This window comes from Atta cephalotes (assembly GCF_000143395.1).
Source record: "Atta cephalotes unplaced genomic scaffold scaffold00010, whole genome shotgun sequence".
NCBI classification, from domain to species: domain Eukaryota; kingdom Metazoa; phylum Arthropoda; class Insecta; order Hymenoptera; family Formicidae; genus Atta; species Atta cephalotes.
The window spans coordinates 3,037,356-3,044,659 of NW_012130074.1; positions in this window are offsets into that span (position 1 = coordinate 3,037,356).

The window sequence follows — 7,304 nt, forward strand, 5'->3', positions numbered from 1 at the left end:
CAATAAATTTACAAATAATGACAAGTGATTCCAAGATGATATTTGCCACAATTAATAATTTATTTTAAGGCAATGATCGAATCTGTAAGATATAATATTGATTTATAATAATTTTATTGTAATCTTATATCTTATGTAAGCATTCAGATAGATTTAACGTATCTAATAAAATTGCTAAAGATTTGTGATTACAAATTTACTAAAAAAAGAATTTACTTGTCACTTATTAACTGATATGCAACAGCGGAGTTATTTATTATGTTGACTAAGCTGATTCTTTAACAAATATAATATACAATTAAGATTAAAATATTGCTGGAAATAATCCATATTTCAAAAGATAATAATTCAAAAGATAATTTTTATTAGAAGAATTAAATTTTTTATTTCTTTTAATTGTTAGGCTAAGTTTATTCTGTTTTTGGGAGATAGCGCTGTTAACGTCATTAATAAATGTTTATTCATATTTATGACAACCATTTTATGAAAGTTGAAATTTTAACGCGCATTTAAGAAACAATTTACTAAGATTGATTGAAATTTTGACATTATTTTAAATATAGAAAGTAAAGAATGAGAATATTTTCTGCACATTATGTTGTTTTATTTAAACAAAAAATGCTGCATCCATAAAAAGTTTTCTGCTGTAGACGGAGATAATGCCATAAGTGATTAGACTGTTCACGAATGGTTCCAATGTTTTGCGTGGTAATTTTATCTGTGTCGATTTGTCTGTGTCGGGCTACGCTCGACAGTCGATTGAGAACAGCATCAGAGAAATAAACTTAAAAGATGGCTGAAAATTGTGAAAGACGGAAATACATACATTACTGATTAAAGATATTTTAAAATATAAATATATTGTCTTCAATTTTTGCTTAAAAAATAAAGGAATTATTGGCCATTAAATATTTATTAAAATAATTATTCCCGAAAATTATAACAATTCTTGGAAAATAATTATTCGCAAGAACAATTTCTCATCTTCACAAAAATATTTTTGTAGTTTATTTTTATAAAATTTTAGATTTCCTTTTTTTCATGATTATTATCTTTTACATGGTAATGAAATAAAATAATCCACAACCGAAAAGATTAATTAATATTACGCAAAAAATAATATCGTAAAATTATTCCATCAACGATACCTCTCGTCTTAATTTCCTCCTCTTCTTAGATAATCAGACCTCTTTCTTCTCAGATTGTTTAACCTTTTTCTTTCCTCCTCTTTAGTTTACTCTCTTAAGTTACACTCGCATAACACTTGCAAAAAAACACTCGCTGGTAATTATACACTCGCGCACAGACATCAATGGAAGTCTTTCGCACAATACTTACAACACTACTATTTATGTTTGAGATAGTTAACGTATGATGAATAATTGTTTATTGTAATTATCAAGAGATACAATCATCTTTCAAAGGATAATACATGAAGTGTCTTGATTCACTATCTGTTCGCTCGAGTGTAATGTGTGAGTAATAGCGCGGCAACCTTTTGTAAATACAGCGTACTATACGCCGCAAAAACAAATACCAAGGTGTATCAGCGAAATATCTAACAAGTGATTAAAAAAAATAGATTTGTATCAAATATTCAATTTCTTGCAAAAAGAATAAGTTTCAATTTTATATTTTACGAATTCTAATTAAAAAAATTACATAAAACACTTAAAATCAAAATAAAATATAAAAAGTTGACATGTTTGTCACAATAAAATGCACTATTCGTAAAATGAATTATTTCACTGGTCGAAATTCCGTCGTTGTTGAGGACATTACAAAAATGACGGAGACGACTTTCTCTGTGTAACAAAGCTATGACAAAAGCTTTGTGGAATTCGAGCGAAGTCATTCGCAGCGATCGCATGAATAGACTCGATCTATTAACATTGCATAAATTTTGTAGGTGTGTGTGTGTGTGTGTGTGTGTGTGAACTATTTGTTTCACGAGATTCTGATCTATGAAGCTGATGACACAAATGAGTTCTAAATACTCGGCATGCTGTCTCTCAATAGGAACGTTACGTTTTCAGCATCGTACATGTATGAAGTTATGAACAGTATGGAAATATACGTGCATATCATGGTTTATGTGCAATCAAATCACTAAAGGCAAAAGTATTGTTCAAACTCTTTTCTATCAAATATACCTATATTAAATATAAGTTGAAATGCGATAGATTGAAATGCGATGATACGCGATCTCGTTGAAGCAATTTAAATTCGATTAGTATACACAGAATTATGTAGTTATTTATGATACAAAGTGGATTCCAATTGTTCCAAATGCTTCTAATGCATTTTGAAAATAATCGTGTTATCTGTTGACTTTTCGTTTGATTAACTAAAAAATCTTTATTTTTGATTTATTTTCGATTTATTTTTATTTTTTAAAACAAATCTTAGATAAAACAATATACAATACAAACAATAAGAATCTTATTTTAAACCGTAAATATGAGAAACACAATCGATAAACTAGTAGCCTACATCGGTCAAAGCTGGATCTTTAATGCTTAAATAATTTAAAATGTGAATTATATATATATATATATATATATATATATATGTACATGCATATACCATATTTGTAGTCATTCAACCGCGCCGAACTAGTTTTCTAGACTTATAAATGCAATTAAACTACTGTAATAATTCTTGTCTTAGATTAAAATTTATATAAAAGAACCAAAAGTATGTTATATAAAATAAAAAGGATTTAGATTAAATACAAAATATGAAGAAAGAAGCGATAGTTTTAAAACACGTTGCATAATTGATGTATCCGTGCTGCGGTTGCAACGCCTTTACATTTATGATCAATTAAATTTCACTTCGTGGAACGAAATTGCAAGGCGTGGCCTTGGAGAGCATTGTCGATAATTAAATTATTGACGGTTGTTTTACGTCAATGAGTAATATTACCTGCAGCAGTGGCACAAACAACAGTGTTTTGATATTAAAACAAACAGATATATGTTTGTGAGGTGTAATTCATTTTCTGAATTTTAGAATTCTAATTCTTCTCGAAAATCTTCTAAAATTTTTAATATATTTTAAGAAAAGTTTGATTTTAACTTTTTTTTAACATTCAAAGCAATCAAAGAAATAAACAGATTTTGACTTTTTGCTTTTTGGGTTAGAAAAAGATAAATTTTTTTTAACATTTTTTTAAAGATTTTACATTTTCTGCAATTCTCTATAATCTATGCAAATTCTATCAAAAAATGTTATAAATTATTTAAATTGATCAAAATTGAAATAAAAAAATTATTATCAATTTTTCTATTTTTGTATATAAAAATTGAGGATATATGTATGAAAATGTCAATATGTGTACAAATCGCGCTTTATTTCACATTTAAATGCAAAATTCTTTTTAAAGCATATCAGCTAGAATCAAATTTTATTGTTAAAGAAAAATCAGAATTTTATCAGTTGCATCAGGATTTAAAAAATAAAGTACTAGTTTGATACAGATATCAAATGTTTGCGCAGATCAATTTTTTTAATCTAATTGAAGTTTAGCATTAATAGTTAATAAATTAGTATTATTATTAGATTAATATTCATTGTTAATATCTTAATTATTAATATAGATAAAATTGTTCTTAATTTTACAATATTTTTTATTTGTTTTTTAAATAACATCGCATTATCCAATCCTTACAAAGATCACTAAAGCAATAAATTGCTAATTAATTTCGCACGTATCGAATAAGACATCACGTTTGCGCAACTGCAATCACATTAAAACCGCAATCAATTATTGTTACAGATTGCTTGAATAGTTTGTCTATCAGACAAACATCAAGACAAAGATACTTGCTAATCGATAAATAACCTTGCTATTTGAAAGCAATTACTCACTATTCCATTCATCATATTTCAGCGTATTTAAATGATTTATTGCATAATGGCTATCATTGTTAATAATTAATAGACACTTTTTAGAATTTAATAATTTATTTTATTTTCAAGTTACAAAGTAATATAAACAAAAACTTTTCTTTTTTGTATGTATTTCGAGTATATAAAAAATGCAAAATTTTATTCATTTTAATATTTTATTTATTTATAAATTTATCTATTTATATATCTATTTATTTTGAAATACTTATTTTTCAATGTATTTCAGAATAAATTGTCACATAATTCTACGTAAAATGCATGACAAAATTGATCGTTAACATTGAACGTTAATACTTTATACCAGTTAATGTCTCGATGGAGAATTTCCTTGATGATGTTACATCGTAAATGGTCCGAAACAGGTGCAAGTCGTCGAGCAGGAATCTCGGCAATAACAGGATTAAAAGCGAGCAACGCGATGTCGAGAAATCGTAATTTTGCGAGAAATAAGTAAATCACGCATTTTTTTCACTACACGCGTGTGCGTCCTTGAAGGACTAGGGGCGATCGTGTGCTCGCAGTCGATAATTTCATCGATTAGGCACAACATAATAAACATCGTATGTAATATGCCGAACCAGTTCGCAAAGATATTGACTAACCCTGGTTCATAATTAGCTCCGGTTTTCACCAATAATCTCTCTTTTATAAGAAAGAGATAGGAAGTTCTTTAATTGCTTTCTTACACATTGAATATGAATTTTACTGATCAGATTGCGAATTTATGACAATAATAAATTAGAATTAGAAAATAATAAATATATAAAAAAATATAATGTCACAAATATAAAAATATAATATTTGTTTATATAATATATTCACATAAATGTGCTTATTAGTATTAAATATTTTTTGTAATATATATTTAGATATTTATTGTATTTTATCATATTGCTAATTATATTTCTTTCAAATTATATTATCATAATAATTAAATTCTTAAAATTTGTAAAAATTTTTATCTTTTTTCAAATAAAAAATTTTGAATATTTGAAATTAAATATTGAAATTAAATAAAATTAAAAAAAAAAGAAGAATTGATAGATTAATTTATTATAGTTTTAAACCATCTTTTAATGTCATCCCATTAAATTTGAAAACACCGGCCTAATGTTACCGGTTTAATAATTTGTAACTGATCAGAATGGTTTAATCACTGTTCTTCTAAGCACGACTTTTGCAAACAAAACACAAAGAAAGAAAAAGAGGCGAGGAGATTTACGTTTCGCGCGAGAAGCGTGTCCTAGACCTGTATTATAGGATTATTAGCGTCGTTCAATGTTGAGATATAGCCTAGAACAGAACAGCAGGTATCAGCCGGTCGTAAACGTCAGTGCTCGGTAATTATATTGACTGTGCAGCTAAAACAAGTCCGACACGTCGCCGTGAGTAACGTGTTTGCTAATGAAATGTCACGGTGCAACTTTGCGTTATACAATACTTTATGCATTCGTGGACACGAAAGGTCGAATCACATCGTTCGGATCACACGTCAAACGATTTGACACCAATTTTGTAATTTTGATGTAAACTCCAAGATATAGATGATAAGTATGAATGTAATGTTGCATTAAATTTTGAAGTCAATATCATATTAATTTTTTTTCTTTATGCGACGGATAATTTTATTAATAATAATGTTTATATATCATTTTGTAACAAGCAATATAATTTTTTAGTAGTTATTTGACGTTGTGATTCATGTAATCTATAAAAATATAAAATATCTTGGAATTAACTTATTTTTTGACTGGGTATCATTCTGATGAGGTATATTTGATATATTATCTTATCAATTATTATTAATACTAAATTATCATATACAAGTAATATCAGTTCGTTAATTAATTATCGATTGTTAATAAAAAATGATAAAAACTAATCGAGCAAAATCTTTCTCAACAAACAAACAAAGCAAATTCTCACAATGTACATTCAATATAAAAAAAATATCTCTTCCTCTTTTACGTTTTCTTTTTAACAATTTGACTTCTCAACATTTCAACTTTAATTTAATTAAGTCTGTTTCTTTCAGTTAATCAAAGACGTTAATCAATTAATGTCAATCAATTAATAAAAATCGATCGTCTTACGATTAAAGGTATAAATCAATTTAAAAAAGAAAAAAACGTATATAACATTGATTCGAGACACTGATTAATTACGAAGTGTAAAGCGAGAGCAATCAACAACATTCTTAAATCAAAGCATGCGTATTTCTGACTCAAGATCTATTCATTTAAAAAGACTGGTAATCATCAAGTTTAAATGTAACACATAAAACAAATCGCTCTTTTTATTCTTTAAATATTAACGCGGATGTTAGTTGCGTAAAAAGAAAATAATTCTAAGTTCAGATTAGATTAAATATATAAAAATGTAATAAATAAATATGTAATAAATAAATATAATAATAATAAATATAAATGTAAATATAAATATAAATGTAATAATAAATTTGCAAATTATATTTTCAAAATTTACGTATTAAATGCGTAAAGATTTAATATATTTCGGATTTGATGTTTTTGGGAATCTAATTTGCGAATTATTCATTCATATGTTATGTAATATTAATTTAATCTCCTTTTTTTACACCAACACTTGCATTGACTCTTATTTAATATTTAATTGTTTCATATTTAATTATAATATAAGATTCGATGATTCAATATTTTTATGAATGTTATTGATTTCCTTAGTCAATAATTAAATATGAAAGATTGATAATGTATGTTATAACAGTGACATTTTATTATTTACCTTACAGGTACGTTTTATAACATCGTTAAATAACAAAAAATGAAGGGTTGACATTTTTGTAAAAAAAAATGTTGTACAGAGAACATAAAAAGACATTGAATTCAATATACATTGTCTATCTGACAAGAATACTCTAAACTACAATACTTTCTTCTACTACTTTCATACGTTTGCATATTTGTGAAAGCATTCTTTCTCATCATATTCTTTTTTCTTTCAAATCATATAAAATCATTTAATTGGAATGCGGTAACGAAAAAGTAATTTCCTTATATATGTATAATGAGAATGTTGTGAATTTGGTCGAATGTTACATTTATAATCGAGCAATAGTAGTATTAAGTAACACGATTGCTACATGGATTCGCGTATTTGTTAATAGTAATACAAAACCTCGTGTTATCAAATACACAAGTTATGTTGGATTTATATAATTATATTATTATATAAAATTATATATTTAATTTAAATACATCACATATGAGAACGTTAATTACGTTCAAAGTTGGACATTCGGAGTAATACATCAATCAATATGCATATAGTATATTTTTACATTTATTTCAGAACTATATATTATGCGCTGATTACTTTCTGATTTATAACACAATTAATCTGAGATGTCA